Genomic DNA, 21,187 nt, shown 5'->3' on the forward strand with positions numbered 1-21,187 from the left:
CTGTCCCTGTCTGTGTCATAATCTCTTCTTTTAAGGACAACACTCATATTAAATTAGAACCTAACCTAAAGACTTTATCTTACTTTACTTACCTCTTTCAAGGTCCTATCTTTAAACATAGTCATCTTCTGAGGTACTGAAGTTGGAACTTCAACGTTTGAATTTGGAGGACGGAGTTCACAAATCAGCCCATATCAATGAATTTGGCCTTGTGAAGAATATTGGCCAGTTATTTTGTAATATACCCCTTAATTTGGGTTTAACCGATGTATACTCATGTTTATCATCAAGTTATGCATTTTTGACAATAATACCACAGAAGTTAAGTTGCACCTTCTTAGTGTATTATATACACAGGTATATATGATATTGATATGTCTTATTGTGGTGATTTTAACTTTGATTACTTGGTTAAGGTAGTGTCTATCAGATTTCTCCACTGTAAAGTTATTATTTTTCTTTTTGTAATTGATAAGTATCTTATAGGAAGATACTATGCAAATATTCTTTCTCATAACATTATCTACTAATTTTGGTACCCATTGATGATTCTTGCCTATGGTGATTATTACATACCAAGTGACAATTTTCTAGTTCCATCATTCATTTTGCATTTATCAGTTGGAATACTATTTTAAGAAAGAGTTTTCTTTACTTTCTCATTTATTTTATTAATATTTATCAATATGGACTCCAGGATATTTATTTCATTCTACAGGTAATATTCCATTCTTCTTCTTCTTCTTCTTAATTTTGTTGTTTACATTGTTTCAACATTGAGCATTGCAAGATCCCTTAAGTTGGCTTATGTCCTTTCAACAAGTTCCTAATATTTTTTGAACATTTCCTTCTTTGCATAGCAAGATGTTTTGGACTTATTTAGTACTTTCTGTGACCCAATTCTAGAATCACCCATTTCTCCAAAAAGCTCAGTTTCCCTATAGTGAAGACTATTACTTAAAATATAAGACTTCCATTGCTACTATTACCAAAGAAAAGCCCACACATTTCTGTAACAACTATAAGGGACTTTGACAAAATGACTAATTTAAACAAGTTATACTGCTCTTCTATTTTTCAAACACTTTCTTGTCATTAGACCAAATCTTAAATAAAATTGTGGGATCCAATCATTTGGGACTAATTTTTGTCAATACTATTATTTCCTTTTCTGAAACCCCAGAAACATGTAAGTCTCTAATCATCAAAGAATACATGTACCGTTCAGTAGTTATTTTTTCACCTCAAAGGGGAAAGAGATTCACTATTCTGTGCACAATATACAGCTTATGGATTTTAAAGAAGGATTAATAATATAGTCTGTCCTGTATAATTACTTATTTTGTCACCTACAGGATTCTTTACACTTTTATTCTTTTATGAGAATTAATCTCCAATTGCTTTCACAGATCTTTTTACAAGGAATGTTGAATTCTGCACAACTAAAGAAAGTCACGTTAGAGAAAGAAAGAAAGAAAGAAAGAAAGAAAGAAAGAAAGAAAGAAGAGAAAATGTTTACAGAGGGAAAAATGATTTCTCCTTTATTGTGGGTTTCTGTGTACAATTCGTCAATCACAAAACCATCCATTAATTTCTTGATGAATAAAATGTGTCACTCATAAACACTTCCAGAAGTGCTCTGATAGTTGTCAGGAAAGTATTTTCCAGCTATTCAAATAAAGACAGATAACTTGGATAGCAAATGCAACTAAGCATGAATTTCCAATTTTATGTTAAATTAAACCGATTTCCCTTTCTGTAAAACAAAAAAAGTCATCATTTTTGACAACATTATTGTACATAGTCTCCACACAAACTGTGAAAACATTTGTCTAATGCTTTATTTAATGGGTTTATTTTTCATTCAGTATGTGTGTAAGGAAGCCACCATGTTTCTCCTTCCCTCAGCTGCAAAGGATACTTTCCTTGGACTTGGTTTGAGTGTCTGAAATGGAAACGTTACTTTTAAAAGTATTGGGAGTGCTTAGAAGGTTCTCAATTTTATTTTATCTTTTTCCAAAGTATTCCAGAGTGTGATTTCCTAGACAATATATTTAGGAAATGTGGAGAAGGATAAGATGGAGTGAGCTGTGGTCTTTGGTTATTTTGACATTTGATTTTTAACTTTTTCCTTTCTCATGGCTTTATGACACTGGACCTCTGCTTCTTTCATTATGCCTCTTTCAAGGATGATTGCCTCATTATCTACACACCTTTTTAGTTGCTGACCCAATGTCTTATAGCTGTTAATGTATTTTCAAATGTTACACAGATTATAGGAATCAAGAATACATAGACAAGGAAAATGAGAATATAGACAAATATTCTTTTTTAAAGATGTATATTTGCTGTAGTATCTTATTATCTAGACGTCAATAAATTCCACTAAGACCCTGGGCTTATAATCAGTATTTTTTTGTATAGTTTAGTACATACACTTATTTCTTAAAATGGTGTAAAAGATAGGAGTAGTAGTTGAGATTATTTTGGTTGATCAATTAGACATGCTTTTTGGAAATGATAAAGGATTTACACTAGAGCTAACTTGCACTAGATATGGAAAGATGGGAGGACTCCAATTACCTTTCCCTTTTCCCTCAGCTTGCAAAGACTAAATCTTAAGAGTAATTTGGAAACTCCAGGAGTATGGTACAAATGCCTGAGGCAGCAGTGAGAAACATGAGAAATCCTTTGCTCAGAAGTCCTTAGAGAGATTTGGAAGCAAAAAAAAATCCAGATTGTGGGAGGCTGCTTACTGCCAGTTCTCTTCTGTTTTGCCAAAAAAAAGGGTCAGATTACCAATGTCTCATGAAGAGAGCCAACTGTTCAGTATGGTAGGAGAAAAAACACACATACACACAGACAAACAGGGGTTATTTTTAAGCTCACTTCGATGGCAAATCCTCTGCACTGGCTATACTTTGCATTAGAAGTTCTGGAGTAGTTCATAGCTTAAACAGTAGCATATTCTCCTCCCTCATATGTCCCCCCACTAAAGAATACCCCTCTAGTGGGGCAGCTGGGTGGCTCAGTTGGTTAAGCATCTGACTTCAGCTCAGGTCATGATCTCACTGTTCGTGAATTTGAGCCCTGCATTGGGCTCTGTGCTGACAGTTCAGAGCCTGGAGCATCTTTCAGGTTCTGTGTCTCCCTCTCTCTCTCTGCCCCTCCCCTGCTTGCACTCTGTGTCTTTCTCTCTCAGAAATAAATTAACATTTAAAAAATTAAAAAAGAATACCCCTCTAGAACATCCTTGCCTCTTAATGTTTAAAAGTATCAAATACACCTAGGGCTAATGCAAAATATTGTTTCTACAGTTACCTGTGTAATTAGAGTCAAAATAATTAAAAAAGAATGTCCCTCATGGTTAGTACTTTCTTAGGTGAGGAAAAGAAAAAAAAATAGAAATTATTTCACTTGTACAATTTGATGCATTTCCAATGGAAGGAATACTTTTTAAGCCTCAACTAAAATTAATAATAGTTACACAAATAGACAATTTATGGGTAATACACTACTCCAAAACAAAAATCTTTAACTTACAAGGAATAAAGGAAATGTTAATATCAAGAATCCCCACATTAGGGATACTTTATGAAATATCTGACTCCTATGCCACTCACATATGTTAGAAGCACCTTTTTAGCAGTACAAAACATGCTGTTACCAAGTTCAGAGGCTTTAAAAAGTTTTCTTGGGGCAAGCATTTCTAAACTCCTCTCATTTACAATAACACTCCTTATTCAGTTTTTTTCCTTCCTCCCTCCCTTCCTTCCTTCTTTCCTTCCTTCCTTCCTTCTTTCCTTCCTATTTTTTGTCTTTTTTTTCCCCAGGTGAATATCTGCTTATGAAATCATAAAGCCAATATTGAAGGAAACCAAAAATAATAGCAGATATATAGTGCATACTTGCATGAATAAATTACAGAAGTCCCAAAGAGCTGGAGCAGCAAGAAATGTTACATTTTAAAATTGTGGAAGAGGGTAATGGTCTCATCTGTTTAAGGGCTGAAAGCTTTAAAGAGAATACCAAATCAAATACCACTTGTGCTGTTACTCCAGGATTTTCATTAATAATATGCTTCTCTGCTTTTTTCTTCTTTTTGTTTTTTTTCTAGAGCACCTGATTTGAGTTCTTGTTTTGTAGCTCAATATTTCTCTTTCCTCAGTGGAATGTTGTTGTTGTTGTTATTTAAGGGCACTATGCTATTTCGCCATTTTTTTATTCTTTCCATTTCATAGGAATTACTGAAAGGAAAGTCTGTGAAATCCCAATGGAGATGGAGGCTCGTATAAATACCCAAAGGCAATTCTTTACAAGCAAAGTAGCCTATATTAAAAAAACAACAAACTTTTTTTTAAGTTTTCTTTCACATACCAATGATTTCTGTTATCTCATTACCATTCTGGAGGAATCCTTTGTGTGTGTGTGTGAGAGAGAGAGAGAGAGAGAGAGAGAATAAGTGTACATAGATTAGATTCTAAATATGGCATATTTCATTTATTGTGTTTTGTTTTATTGAACCTTGCAGATGGTACGTTTTGTTTTGTTTTGTTTTGTTTTGTTTTGTTACAAATTGAAGGTTGTGGCAAACTTTTATAACAAGTCTATCAGCATCATTTTTCCAATAGCGTTGCTCTCTTTGTATCTCTGTGTCAGTCACATTTTGGTAATTCTCACAATACTTCAAAATTATTTATTACTATTATATTTATTATGGTAATGAGTGATCAGTAATTATGACTCATTTTTAATTAAGGTACGTAACTTAATTAAATGTTATTTAATTATGTATTGGAATAACATAATGTTATTTCACACTTAACAGACTACAGTCTTCAGAAGAGTATTAAATAAATAGGGCCTACACATCCTTCTGTCATTAGGTCTCTAAACCTGAGACAATATAAAAAGATCACTACTTTTTTAAATTATATAAATGTCCAAATTAAAGATACATTACACAAGGGAATTCAGATCTTTCCATTTTAAAACAAAATTATTTCCTGTATCTTTATGATTAAGGACTTACCCAAAATCTTGAAGAGGTTCAGGACAGGCCCTCCTCTTCCATATTGTGTCACTGGCATGTAGACTATTTTGAGCTGAAGGCACTTGAGACCATGTGGGCTCAAAAGAAATTTTGTTCCTTCCTTAACTACATAGAATAATCTAAACTGGGGGTCTTTCCCAGAATCCGGGTTATTAGCAGAGATAAATTTTATCTGAGAGAGCCATCTATATGGTAGGACAAATTTCCAATTACCAAATATCTACTCTTATCACCCTGTGAAACACATTCTTTTCCTATGAAAGCCCAGACCCCTACTTAGTTCAGAATGACATATATACCTCATTTTGACTGCCTTTGGAATTTCCATGTCTATGTGGATTCCCTCTGTATATGGCTATTAAATTTGATTTTTTTCTGTTAATCTGTCTCATGTCAATTTGATTCTTAGTCCAGCTAGAAGGACATTTGAAGGGATATTCCCCGACAATTGGCATAATTGGCAGGATGACTTTAACTCACTGGACACTGCTCACCCTGGACACTGTTGCAGCTGAGAGTTCCTTGGGACACCTGACATACGGCTGGCAAAAGATAAGATTTCTTACCATTGTCAGCCTCCTGGAATTTCTATCTGCAGAGTCCAATGGAGTAAGAGTGAAAGAGTCCCTTTTATTTCTTTATAAATCTATATTAGCAGGAGAAAATACTTGTGGAACTAGTTCCTTGGGTCTGGTGACTCTGGTCAAATTTGGTAGAGTAGTTTTTGGTTACTTATTTATTTCTTCCTAGAGATGTTCTTTGTTTTCCTTTGTCTATGTCTCTTATGTTATTTGTCATCTGTTGTTAAGGGATATTTTGGAAGCCAAAGCTGCAAAATTGGTGGGTATGGGTCAAGCTTAGAGCACTGGCAAACTCAAGAATACACCCATGATAGAATAAGTTGGTGACAGAATGTTATATCGACACTAGTTCACCTACCAACCTAAAGGAAACTTTTGTGCATCAAGGTACACTGTAAAACAACACACAACCCCAACCCCATGACATATATCCTTCCCAAGTATTAGTGTGGCTACAAAAGACCCAAAGTTTAGATTAAATGTATAAAATTTTCCTTTTGTCTTGTTCTATGTCTTAAGAGCTTGGCTTTGTAACCAGTAAGAATATTCTCTTTGGTCTCTACCATTCAGAGGGTGCACTTATCAGGGTGCACATTGGTAGCCAGTCAAATAAACTGGGAATACAAGTTTCTCCTCTGTGTGGTTGTACAAGCTTTCAGAGGTGTTTCTCATGAGACATTACAACTCATAAGAACCTTTGTCATCTCAATTTTTGTTGGTTGGTATTGTTGGAAAGTCCGAGTCCAGAAATGCCTGTCCAGTGTCATAGATTAGTGCGTCTGCGACTGGAGGCATCTCATGGAAGACCAAAGACACTGTTTTCACTACACTGCCCTTAATACCTGTACAAAGAAAGTCTTTGCTTTCTTAGACTAATTTTGGAAGTAAACTTTGAATATGGGAGTTACATCATCTATGCCCTGTCTGGATGCCTCTTGGGTCTTGGGTTAAAGCACTAAGTCACTATTAAGAGATCCTACTCATCAATGGCCAGGTGATGGATTGTTTAAATTGGTTATGTTAAAAAATATATATTATAAAGAGATCTCGATTGTCTTATTAGTATCATAGCTAGCTTAGGGACTTCCTTGACAAGATGAAAGAAGTTAGACTTAAAACAAAACTAAATGTCCTTATCCAATGTAAATCCCCCTTCTTAAAGTCTAGCTTCATATGACTGTTTTAGCTCCCCTTTCCCTACAATATTTACAGAGATCACTCTGGCCTAATCTCTACTTCAAAGTATACAGTGTGTTCATATAAATGCTATAAGCCAGAAAATGAATTTAACAAAAGCACTCAAGATTGGCAACTATGCTCCCTTTGCTCCTACATTCCAGCACTCTCTAATCAGGGTCTGACTAGCCTCAAGCATTCCTATACAATGTCCTTTAGAGGAGTATCCTAGATAACCCCCTTCACAAAAAAAAAAAAAAAAAAAAAAAAAAAAAAATCTGTCCCCTGGATAACATCAGAGCTTTTAAATTACAAAGCAAATTTACCTCTACTTTCAAAAGATTATTTGGCTCTATATTCATAACCTTCTCTTCTGAGTAGAGGACCAATATTTCTCCTAGGCCCTCCTAGAAATGATGCACAAAAAGCCAATATTCAGAGGCTAATAGAAGCCAAGATTAAATTACAGACACACACACGCACACACACAAGACTTTTGTTTAAAAACTTCATACAAACTTATAAGTACATAAATCTTTCGGTTCCCATTTTAGTTAAAAAATATCCTTGATATATAAAAGTAAATTTATTTAAAAAGATGCATCCGTCCCTTGATATTCAGGTTGTAATCCAGTTCTTTGGATAATTAGGACCAACTGCCTTCATTTTACCAATCTTTGCAAAACCAGAAATACAACTCTAGGAACAAGTTAAAGTCCACCTATCCTTACCAGTCTCCAACCTTGCATGTTCCTCTCAAAATGTTTGTGAATATTTTAAAAAATCAGTATATTGGAACAAAATTATTTTGTACTTAGGGTACATGTTAAATAGCAATTATCCTGAAATTCTAAAAAGAAAATCTTGACATTCTTTATCTGTTCCTCGCAATTATAAAGTTTATTATGTCTTTGAAATGTAAACACAGCTCTCAATCTCCCAAGACTTAGATAAAAAGGGAGGAGGGGGAAGCCTTTTTAAAATACAGTTTGAAATGTTTTTATGCCCAGACTCTAACACATCTTTTAATAAGCAAATATGCTCCAAATATCCACACTGGAGCAAACTTAGATACTCTCTTTCTGCATTTGATATAAATTTTCTACCCTCATCTTCTCTAAGACTTGGAAACCATTCTTTGGCATGTAAACTTTAGGAAAATATTTTTCATAAAGTTGATATAAAGATAGATAGATGATAGATAGATAGATAGATAGATAAAAAGATAAAGAATTTTTTTTTTCAACTTTTTTTTAAATTTATTTTTGGGACAGAGAGAGACAGAGCATGAACGGGGGAGGGGCAGAGAGAGAGGGAGACACAGAATCGGAAACAGGTTCCAGGCTCCGAGCCGTCAGCACAGAGCCTGACGCAGGGCTCGAACTCACGGACCGCGAGATCGTGACCTGGCTGAAGTCGGCCGCTTAACCGACTGCGCCACCCAGGTGCCCCAAAAAGATAAAGAATTAAATGGAAGTATTACAAATTGGGCATATAATGTCCTCTCCAAAAATATTAGCAAGAACCAAAATTAAGATTTTATTTACATCTTGTATGTGTGTGTGTGTGTGCATGTATGTTGCAAATGTGAAATATTTTCTCTACTTCAGAATGACATCACTAAAATTAATATGTGAAAGAGCTCTATTTAGTTGGTTTGAAGGCAGGAAATTTTAAGGATTGTCCATTCTAAAACTCAGAAAGATAGGACCTAACCCAAAGTTCATGTGACTTGGGCACATATTCAGTATTAAAAGTTAATTTAGGGGTGCCTGAGTGGCTCAGTCACTTGAGCATCCAACTCTTGATTTCAGCTCAGGTCATATCCCAGGATCATGGGATCAAGCTCTTTGTCAGGCTTCATGATGAGTGTGGAGCTTGCTTAAGATTTTCCTTCTCTCTCTCTCTCTTTCTCTATCTCTTTCTTTCCCCCTCTGCACTCTCCCCTGCTTGTGCTGTCTTTCTCTCTCTAAAAGAAGGCTAATTTAACTTTGTTAGTTTAATTAAACAGGCATGTCTTTAGAGTTATTAGCATTAAATATAAAATTTATTTATTTATTTATTTATTTATTTATTTATTTATTTTAGAAAGAGAGCATGAGCTGGGGAGAGGGGCAGAGAAGAGAGAGAGAGAGAGAGAGAGAGAGAGAGAGAGAGAGAGAGAGAAAATCTTAACTAGGTTCCACACTCAGTGCAGAGCCCAACACAGGGCTCAATCCCATGACTCTGGGATCATGACCTAAGACAAAATCAAGAGTCAGATGCTTAACTGACTGAGCTGCCCAAGCACCCCTAAATCAACTTTTAATACTGAATATTTTCCCAAGTCACTATATATAGAAAACCCTAAAAACTCCACCAAAAAACTACTAGAAATCATAAATGAATTTAGTAGTGTCACAGGATACAAAATGAATGTACATAAATCCATTGTATTTCTATACACCAATAATGAAAGAACAGAAAGAGAAATTAATAAATCAATCCCATTTACAATTTCATCAAAACTAATAAAATACCTAGGAATAAACTTAACCAAGGAGACAAAAGACCTCTTCTCTCAAAACTATAAAATATTGATTAAAGAAATTGAAAATGACCCACAAAAAATGGAAAGAAACTCCATGCTCATGTATTGGAAGAACAAATATTGTTAAATGTCCATACTGCTCAAAGCAATCTATATATTTAATGTAATTCCTATCAAAATACCAATAGCATTCTTCCCAGCACTAGAACAAATAATCCTAAAAGTTGTATGGAACCACAAAAAAAAAAAACAAAAAAAAAAACAAAAAAAAAAAACCTAAAAAGCCAAAACAATCTTGAAAAAGAAATACAAAGCTGGAGGTATAACAATTGTGTTTCAAGTTATAGTTCAAAATTGTAATCAAAACAGTATGATACTGACACACAAGTAGATACATAGATCAGTAGCACAGAATAGGAAGCCTAGAAACAAACCCATAATTATATGATCAATTAATCTTTGACAAAAGAGGCAAGAGTATGCAATGGGAAAAAGAGAATCTCATCAACAAATGGTGTTTGGAAAACTGGACAGCTACATGCAGAAGAATGAAACTGTATCATTTTCTTACAACATACACACAAATAAACTTAAAATGGGTTAAGGACCCAAATGTGTTACCTGAAACCATGAAAATCCTAAAATACAGCACAGTTAGCAATTTCTCTGACATTGGCCATAGCAAAATTTTTCTAGATAATTCTCCTGAGGCGCATAAAATAAAAGCAAAAATAATAGATTGGGACTACATCAACATAAAAAGCTTCTGCACAGCAAACAACCAATAACACTAAAAGGCAACTTACTGAGTGGGCGAAGATATTTGCAAGTGACATATGTGATCAAGGGTTTGTATCCAAAATATATAAAGAACTTATACAACCTAACACCAAAAACAAACAAACAAACAAACAAACAAAGTAATCCAAGTAAAAAAATGGGCAGTGGGCAGAAGACGTGAACAGACATTTCTCCAAAGAAGACATGCAGGTGGTCAATAGACACATGAAAAAATGCTCAACATCAAAAATCATCAGAGAAATGCAAATCAAAACCACAATGTGATATCACCTCATATCTGTCAGAATGGCTAAAATTAAAAACACAAGAACCAACAAGTGTTGGCAAGGATGTGGAGAAAAAGAAATCATCTTGCACTGTTGGTGGGAATGCAAACTGGTGCAGTTACTGTGGACAACAGCATGAAATTTCCTCAAAAATTTAAAAATAGAACTACCCTATGATCCAGTAATGGCACTACTGGGTATTTACACAAATAATACAAAAACACTAATTTGAAAGGTTAAAGGCATATCTGTATTTACTGTCACATTATTTATAATAGACAAACTATGGAAGCATCCCAAGTGTCCATCAATAGATACAAGTCTAAAGAAACGTTACTCTATATTTGCAATAGAATATTATTCAGCCACAAAAGTTAAATCTTTCTATTTGCATCAACATGAATGGAGCTAGAGAGTAGAATAATGCTAAACAAAAATCAGTTGAGTAGTATAAGGCTAAACGATATCAGCTAGAGAAAGAAAAGTACCATATGATTTTTCTTATAAGTGGAATTTAAGAAACAAAACAAACAAATAAAGGGAAAAAAAAGAAACAAACCAAAAATCTCTTAACTATAGAGAACAAATTGATAGTTACCAGAGGAGAGGTGGGGAGGGAGATGGGTGAAATAGATGATGGGATTAAAGAATATACTTATCAAGATGAGCACTGAGTAATATATAGAATTGTTGAATCACTATATTGTACACCTGAAACTAATATGACTTTCTATGTTAAATATACTGGAATTAAAATTAAAAACATAATAAAAGGGTGTCCGGGTGGTTCACTTGGTTGAGTGATGACCTAGGCTCAGGTCATGATCCCATGGTTCATGGGTTTGAGCCCTGCATCAGGCTCACTGCTGTCAATGCAGAATCTGCTTTGGATCATCTGGTCTCTCATCTACCTCTTCTCCATTCACTCTCTCTCTCTCTTTCTCTCTCTCTCAAAAATAAATATCTGTTAATTAAAAACCATAATAAAAAATGTTCAACCTAGAGATTCCTTATGAAAAGTTCAAACAAAGCAAGTTTTAAAGAATGTATATGGTGAACCACTATTCTTATGGCACTTATGTAAATAATCAAGTCAAGATTTTTTTGAAACTAGACTTATTTGGTAAACAAATTGGAGCTAATTTGGCTATCTTTGGTAAAAATTAGTTTAATTATAGAGAGAAGATATGTTTCAATAACACATCTTTGTAGATATTATTTCTTAATACTAATCATTATAAACTGGACTAGATTCTCATTTCTTCTAGTGTCTTCCAATGCCTAACTACAAGTCTGCAAGCTAACACTTTTTTTTTTCACACATTTCTAACTTGAAGTCATTTGAGAACTAAAATGGATCTTTTTTTTTTGATGCTCCACAAACTAAATATAAAACACCTAGGGTAAAAATATACTCATGATAGTTCATGCATAGAAAATCTGTTGCTCTATGGGCCACTTGAAAATGCACCAGAAACATCTGAACTATAAACCAGGAAGATCAGTCAGTTTGCCATTAGCTGTTCTCTATCTGAAGACGCTTCAAGTCTGACACTCTAGAAGTTTTGTCAATCACGTTTTATAAACTGGCTACCCTCAGAACTCAGAAACTGGCTTAACTTTTGATCCAAACATTAACCAATATTAATCCAAACAAATATTAACCTATATTAATCCAAACATTAATATTTTTCTTTTCTTTCCACAGAAATGACTTTTATTCAATACCTGATTATTTGAAACATAGGCCTAACTTTGAGAATAAAACTGCATCACTCCCTCCTGAAATAAGTTTGAGTAAACTGACCTATTGTCAAGACTAAGAGACTGAATCAAAGAGATGAAACCACCTACCAGCTCAATGTTTAAAATGTGAAAGCTCCAAGGAAATTTGAGGTGGAAGAACTGAAAGGGTTCAGGACAGGCCCTCCTCCCATAATGTGCCACTTTGGATTATTTTTAGCTGAAGGCACTTGAAACACTGCAGGCTCAAAAGAAACTTCTTCCCCTCCTTTAATTCCATAGAAGAATCTAAATTAGGGGTCTTTCCCTGAATAGGGGTTATTAGAAGAGACAAATTTTATCTGAGTGACCCATCTGTATGGTAGGACAAACATCTAATTATTAAACATCTGCTCTATTTATCACCCTGTGAAATGCAATCCTCTCCTCTGAAATCCCAGACCCCTACCCTCTTCTTCTTAGTTCAGAATGACATAGATACCTCAGTTTGCCTGTCTTTGGAATTTCCATGTCTATGTGTACTTCCTGTATGTACACCTAATTAATTTTTTTTTCTATTGATCTATCTCATGTCAATTTGATTCCTAGTCCAGCTTGAAGGACCTTTGAGGGGACAGGAATTCTTGCTACCTGACAGGTTATTGTCTAATGCACTATGCAATTTTAAATGTCTCCAGAACTTGTACATACATCGTGTCATCATCAATTACAAATATGGAATTTTTATCTAAAATTATGTACACACAAATTGATCCCATTTCTTTCTTTCCTTCTTTCCTCCCTTCCTTCCTTCCTTCCTTGCTTCCTTCCTTTCTTCCTCCCTCCCTCCTTCCTTCCTTTCTTCTTTCTTTCTTTCTTTCTTTCTTTCTTTCTTTCTTTCTTTCTTTCTTTCATGTCTATGAGCCTCAGTTATATTTTTTGAAACTTCCCTGACTGCTTTAATTTTTCACTTTTTTATGGTTCTATACTTTTTAAAGATGTGATGGAAATACCATGTCCTATATTTTTATGCTTACTATTAGTTATTCTGTAAGATTGTGTTATTAGCATAGGTAGTACATTATACAGGTGAAAAGCCCAGGGTCCAAAATAAGACTTCCTGGATTTGAGTCCTAGATCTGCCACACATGTCAATATGTCTCGATTTACTCATCTGTAAAATGAAGACAGTCATACACATGTATAACTCCTAGGAGACTAATTAACACATACATGTTCACATATTAATTTTCATTATGATCTCCAGAGTGTAACAAAGAGCATGGGTTTCTCAAAGGAAAAATAGTTGTATAGTATAAATATGGTCATTAAATTTTAGTAAATTCATCTACAGATTATTTATACAACATACTTTTTTTTCTACCACTCCTTATTTAAAAAAAAATCCCCAAAACTTCAAATTATGGTAAAAGAGAAGGAGCAGGATTTTTTTTCACCATTAAGTTATTTTTGAGAGGCAGAGAGAGACAGAGCATGAGCAGGGGTGGGGCAGAGAGAGAGGGAAACACAGAATCTGAGGCAGGCTCCAGGCTCTGAGTTGTCAGCACAGAGCCTGATGCGGGGCCTGAACCCACAAGCTGAGAGATCATGACAGGAGCAGAAGTCGGACACTTAACCGACTGAGCCACCCAGCCGCCCCAGAAAGAGCAGAACTTTTATTTAGAAAATCTGTTGAGGTTTCTCCCACCATTCAAAATTAGAGCATTCCTGGGAAGCCTGGGTGGCTCAGTCAGTTAAGATTCTGACTCTTGATTTTGGCTAATGTCATGATTTCATGGTTTGTGAGATCAAGCCCTTCTCTCTCTCTCTCTCTCTCTCTGCATGCTCTCTCTTCTCTCTCTCTTTGCCTCAAAATAAATACACTTTGAGAATAAATTTATAAACAATAAATAAATATTTTAAGGCAAATAAAATCAAAGGAAATGGGACTTTCTGATAAAGAGAAAACCTGAATTTTGCATTTTGTTATGCATTTTGCTTTCTTCTCATGAATGGGAAATTATTTTCCTAAATCAAAAACTGAAACAAGATAACTGTTTTCTATTAATTTATTTCTACTTAATTTATTTTACAACTTTTAAAAATGGAATGGAAATCCTAAGGGGAAAAGATCTAGAATATTCTCACATTAGAGTATAAGTTTTCATCTTCTTTAGGATAATGGTTCCCTGGTATTTCTTGGCCTTGAAATGTGATACTTTGTAAAACTGTTGCCTACTTGGAAAAATAGATCAATGACCTTGTTCCTTTTAATATTTGATTTTAGTGTACACTTCTCCCTCTTTTTTTCTCTGCCTTGGAAAAAATTCAGGTGTATAAAAAAACAGTCCTTTGGTACCCACTTATTATAAATGTTTTCTCATTCTAGTTTACATAGGTTTTACCAAGAGCTCAAGAAATTTCTTCAGAATATTAATGGCTTTAAACAATTCTACTCAAAATGACATTTGACTTTTTATTTAAAAAATTTTTTTTCAACGTTTTTTATTTATTTTTGGGACAGAGAGAGACAGAGCATGAACGGGGGAGGGGCAGAGAGAGAGGGAGACACAGAATCGGAAACAGGCTCCAGGCTCCGAGCCATCAGCCCAGAGCCTGACGCGGGGCTCGAACTCACGGACCGCGAGATCGTGACCTGGCTGAAGTCGGACGCTTAACCGACTACGCCACCCAGGCGCCCCTAAATTTCATACGTGTTTCTTTTTCATATAAATATTCACTGCCCATATCTCCTTTTCATTTCTTTTCCAACGGTCTACTTCAGTGTATATGTGGCAATTATTTGTTGCTTCATGACAAATATTTCTAGTATAATGTGTTTATGTGTTAATTTGGGGATTTTGTTTTTTGGGTTTTTTTGCCTTCTATAAGAAAAATTTCTTTTGTTTTTTGTTTGGCCAATAAACAAGCATCTGCAAGACAATAATTTACTGTCCTGATGCCTTGCCATAATAAGATAGGAGACCATTTCACCACCCCAAACTTGGAAAACCTTTTTTCTCTTTCCGTTTTCTAGAAGTTTCAGTTGCTTTATTTGAAGAAGCACTCAGATCGAAAGAAGAGAAGGATTTAATACACATCATGGGATTCTGAACTATATACATACTGTATCTTAGTAAAACATATTTTGACGTAATTGGTGTTTCTGGAATTCTTCCCAGAAGTTTAGAAGTGCCTACAATAGGGTAAAACTGAACTGCCAATTCTAAATCTAGACAGCCATCTGAGACTTGTAATTCTTCCATATGCAAATGTTTCTCCAGGCCTTAAAAATACAGAAAAAAAGCTTCATTCAGAATGTTTAAGCATATCAAAGAGTTTCACTGCTACTGCCAATGTTCATTGTTAAACACAGGGGACCTCAAAGGAAACACAGGCTGCTTGGAAATAGAACATTCATCAAGTTATAATGGTTGATAATTATATTGATACATCCCCAAGTTGTTTCCAAATAAATTGAGAAACAACACTTAACATGTTTGCATCATGTTACCACCAACTGGCCAAGAATGTTTACTAGAAAAGTTTACTAGAAAGAAAATCAATGTTTACAAGGAAAACAAACAGGAATAGACAAAAAAACAAAACAAAACAAAACAAAAACCTTCCATTATTTGAAAAACTCATGGAGAATCCAAATGCTCTGAAGTTGCCATTTTTGGGGGCAATTAAGAATGAATTTCAACAACTTGAAATCTAAGGAATGTCGGTAGCTGAGAGTCTGCTGTTTTTGCAAGTACGTCCACCATTTGTCAATCTTTTGGCCTTAACATATTGTGAAGAGTTGGTTCACTGAGTTTGTTTGCTCCTTTAGGAACTCTGTCCAAAGAGACTATTTAATGTATTCATTTGGTGACATTAAACATCCCAGCACTTTTATAAAGGCTTCTGTTTCCTGGCAGCTGATTAGACTTAATTTAAAACATTCAGATATCCTTAAGGGTATTTCTTCTCTACTCTCTGATCTAGAAAATCTATGTACACTGGCTTAGAGAATTTCACTTGGATATGTAAACTTCCAGCACCTGGTTTCCAGAGTAACTATCAACTTATAAAACTGGAAACCTGATTGAATTTATTAACCCAAAGAATTTAGGGTTTACAAATAAGATACAACATTGTTTTTTTTTCAATTTTTTATTTAAAAAAATTAATGTTTATTTATTATTGAGAGACAGAGACAGAACATGAGCATGGGAGGGGCAGAAAGAGGGGAGACACAGAGTCCAAAGCAGGCTTCAGGCTCTGAGCTGTCAGCACAGAGCCTGATGCAGGGCTCGAACTCACAAACCACAAAATCATGACCTGAGCTGAAGTTGATGCTTAACTGACTGAGCCACCCAGGTGCCCCATAACATATAACATTCTTAAAGATTAGTTCTACTTTCAGAATCCTACAGTGCTTACCCAAAAGTGATATATTTATATTTTTTATCAAACCCTCAGGTTCAACTTTTCACTGACAAAATTCACTATTAAACACACCATGTGTCTTGTAGATACTAGTACTTAGATGATTATGTTAGCTATCACCTCTTAATCTTTATTTCATTCTCAATAAAATCATTTGGATCTGGGCAAGGGAAGTAAGAGTTCTGAGTCTATAGTATAGACGGACACATAAAAGTTGCTATCCTATTTAGCTGTGTCCTTATTTGTCTTTTACCTTTTTTTCTGTTCTCATTCTCTACTAAGGAACCATGGTTTCTTTTTTTTTAATTTTTTTTTCAACGTTTTTTATTTATTTTTGGGACAGAGAGAGACAGAGCATGAACGGGGGAGGGGCAGAGAGAGAGGGAGACACAGAATCGGAAACAGGGTCCAGGCTCCGAGCCATCAGCCCAGACCCTGACGCGGGGCTCGAACTCACGGACCGTGAGATCGTGACCTGGCTGAAGTCGGACGCTTAACCGACTGCGCCACCCAGGCGCCCCAGGAACCATGGTTTCTAATAGCAATTACATTCAACCCATTGTCTCAATTCTGGTTTCCACTATTGTCTTGTTTGCAAGATTACAACAATCTCCACACTAAATTCCTAGTCTCAACTGTCTTTACCCTTCAATCCACTCTCTGTATCACTGCCAAATTTATCATCACTCTCAAAGTTATCTTTTCAAGCACCACTTACAACCTGTAATCCTCTATGACCACATTCTTAAAAAGGCATTCTCTTGTTCACTGAATCAAATCCAATCAGGATTTGAATCAAATCCTGAATCAAATCCATATCCAGGAAGAGATAGAAAACTTGAACAGATCCATAACCAATGAAGAAATTGGATCAGTTATCAAAAAACTCCCAACAAATAAGAATCCAGGGCCAGATGGCTTCCCTGGGGAAATTCTACCAGACATTTAAAAAAGAGATAATACTTATCTTTCTCAAGCTATTCTGAAAAATAGAAAGAGAAGGAAAACTTCCAGACTCATTCTATGAAGCCAGCATTACTTTGATTCCCAAATCAGACAGAGACCCAGCAAAAAAAGAGAACTACAGGCCAATATCCCTGATGAATATGGATGCAAAAATTCCCAATAAGATACTAGCAAATCTAATTCAACAGCATATAAAAAGAATTATTCACCATGATCAGGTGGGATTCATTCATGGGCTGCAGGGCTGGTTCAACACTCACCAACAATGTGATACATCACATTAATGAAAGAAAAGATAAGAACCATATGATACTGTCAATCAATGCAGAAAAAGCATTTGACAAAATTCAGCATCCTTTCTTAATTAAAACCCTCAAGAAAGTAGGTATAGAAGGAACATAGTTAAACATCATGAAAGCCATTTATGAAAAGCCCACAGCTAATATCATCTTCAATGGGGAAAAACTGAGAGCTTTCCCCCCGAGATCAGGAACACGACAAGGATGTCCACTCTCACCGTTATTGTTTAACATAGTGTTAGAAGTCATAGCATCAGCAATCAGACAACAAAAGGAAATCAAAGGCATCAAAGTTGGCAAAGATGAAGTCAAAATTTCACTTTTTGCAGATGACATGATATTATACATGGAAAATCTGATAGACTCCACTAAAAGTCTGCTAGAACTGATACATGAATTCAGCAAAGTCGCAGGATACAAAGTAATGTACAGAAATCAGTTACATTCTTATACACTAATGATGAAGCAACAGAAAGACAAATAAAGAAACTGATCCCATTCACAACTGCACCAAGAATCATAAAATACCTAGGAAAAAACCTAACCAAAGATATAAAAGTTCTGTATGCTGAAAACTGTAGAAACCTTGTGAAAGAAATTGAAGAAGATACAAGAAATGGAAAAAAAAAATCGTGCTCATGGGTTGGAAGAATAAATATTGTTAAAATGTGTATAGGAGCCAAAGCAATCTACACATTCAATGCAATCCCAATCAAAATTGCACCAGCATTCTTTTCGAACCTAGAACAAGCAATCCTAAAATTTGTATGGAACCACAAAAGACCCCAAATAGCCAAAGTAATATGGAAGAAAAAAACCAAAGAGGGAGGCCTCACAATCCCAGACTTTAGCCTCTACTAAAAAGCTGTAATCATCAAGACAACATGGTATTGGTACAAAAACAGACACATCGACCAATGGAATTGAGTAGAGACTCCAGAATTGGACCAACAAAAGTATGGCCACCTAATCTTTGACAAAGCAGGAAAGAATATCCAATGGAAAAAAGACAGTTTCTTTAACAAATGGTGTTGGGGGACCTGGACAACAACATGCAGAAGAATGAAGCTAGACCACTTTCTTACACCATTCACGAAACTAAACTCAAAATGGACAAAGGACCTGAATGTGAAACAGGAAACCATGAAAACCCTAGAGGAGAAAGCAAGACAAAACCTCTCTGACCTCAGCCGCAGCAATTTCTTGCTTGACTCATCTCCAAAGGCAAGGGAATTAAAAGCAAAAATGACCTATTGGGACCTCATGAAAATAAAAATCTTCTGCACCGCAAAGGAAACAATCTACAAAACTAAAAGGCAACTGATGGAATGGGAAAAGATATTTGCAAATGAAATATCAGACAAAGGGCTAGTATCCAAAATCTATAAAGAACTCACCAAACTCCACACCCAAAAAACAAATAATCCAGTGAAGAAATGGGCAGAAAACATGAATGGACACTTCTCTAAAGAAGACATCCAGATGGCCAACAGGCACATGAAAACATGTTCAATGTCGCTCCTCATCAGGGAAATACAAATCAAAACCACACTGAGATACCACCTCACGCTGATTAGACGAGCTAAAATGGACAAATCAGGAGACTATAGGTGCTGGTGAGGATGTGGAGAAATGGGAACCCTCTTGCACTTTTGGCGGGAATGCAAACAGGTGCAGCCTCTCTGGAAAACAGTGTGGAGGTTCCTCAAAAAATTAAAAATTGATCTACCCCATGACTCAGCAATAACACTGCTGGGAATTTACCCAAGGGATACAGGAGTGCTGATGCATAGGGGCACTTGTACCCCAATGTTTATAGCAGCACTTTCAATAATAGCCAAATTATGGAAAGAGCCTAAATGTCCATCAACTGACGAATGGATAAAGAAATTGTGGTTTATATACACAACGAAATACTACTTGGCAGTGAGAAAGAATGAAATATGGCCTTTTGTAGCAACGTGGATGGAACTGGAGAGTGTTATGCTAAGTGAAATAAGTCATACAGAGACAGACAGATACCATATGCTTTCACTCTTATGTGGATTCTGAGAAACTTAACAGAAGACCATGGGGGAGGGGAAAGAAAAATGTTAGAGAAGGAGGGATCCAAACCATAAGAGACTCTTCAAAACTAAGTATAAACTGAGAGTTGATGGTGGGTGGGAGGGAGGGGAAAGTGGGTGATGGGCATTGAGAAGGGCACCTGTTGGGATGAGCACTGGGTGTTGTATGGAAATCAATTTGACAATAAATTTTATTTAAAAAAATAGTGATACAGCATTTTTCAGGTGTCATAAAAAGCCATATTTTAATGGATTTAAAATATTTTCTTTTTAGCTAGCACCTATTTTGATTGGTTTGGTGCCTGTGCCATACTGATTAGTAAATATAGTGGATATCTTCCTTGGAAACAGGAGTGGTCAGAAAAGGGTTTCATCTGTACTGAGTTAAAATCAAGAATCCTAAAAAAAATCAAAGAAAGGGATATACCAAGGAGTATCACAGTTCAAGATAACAAACACAGGAAATTGGAAGTAAGTCAGTATGTTTGGAGTGAAAATGAAGTAGTGGAATGAGAAAGAATGCTAGAACGGTATGATCTAGTAAGATGATTACAGACCTTGAAAATTATTGGAACAAAAAAGGAAATAAAATAAGGAAATAGTATGTTCAGGTTAATATTTTAGGAACAACTCCATCATCAGTGTGGAGATTTAACAAGTTAGGTTGTAGACAAGGTTATACTCATGAAGAGAACTTTTTTTGTATTCTGTCACGTTTGTCTATCTCAAATTCTGTCAGCAGTATTGAGTTGAAATTTCTTTTCAAATGCAAGTGGATACATCATTTCATATTACTCTAAAATAGTCTCATGTCAGTCCAACTGGAATGCCCATCTCTATTCTATATTCATATCACTTTTCAGTTGATTTTTTTCTAAAGACTTGCTATCAATGTAAAATCTTAAGTCCTAGTTTTGGCTTACAAAGTCTTACATGATGTTTTCTCTGGTTATGTCTATGTGCTTATCACATATCATTCTCACCCTCACTTACATGGTCCAGCCGCACTGGACTTATTTTATTACATGAAAAAAAAATGGGATTAGTTGTTCATTTCTTCCAGGAATGTACCAACACTCTCCCTCTTTATCTAAAACTACGATTACCAGATCCTTCTTGTTCTTCATATGTCAGCTTAGATATCATGTTAAAGATGTCTTTCCTAACCAGTAAAAAAAAAAGAGGCAAACAAGACACTTGCATTATTCTTTTTTAAAATTCTATGCGTAGTACGCATTCTCTGTTACTCTGCTTATTATTTTTACCTTGTTAGTAAGTATATTTGTTGATTGT

This window comes from Neofelis nebulosa, chromosome X (assembly GCF_028018385.1).
Source record: "Neofelis nebulosa isolate mNeoNeb1 chromosome X, mNeoNeb1.pri, whole genome shotgun sequence".
Classification (NCBI taxonomy): domain Eukaryota; kingdom Metazoa; phylum Chordata; class Mammalia; order Carnivora; family Felidae; genus Neofelis; species Neofelis nebulosa.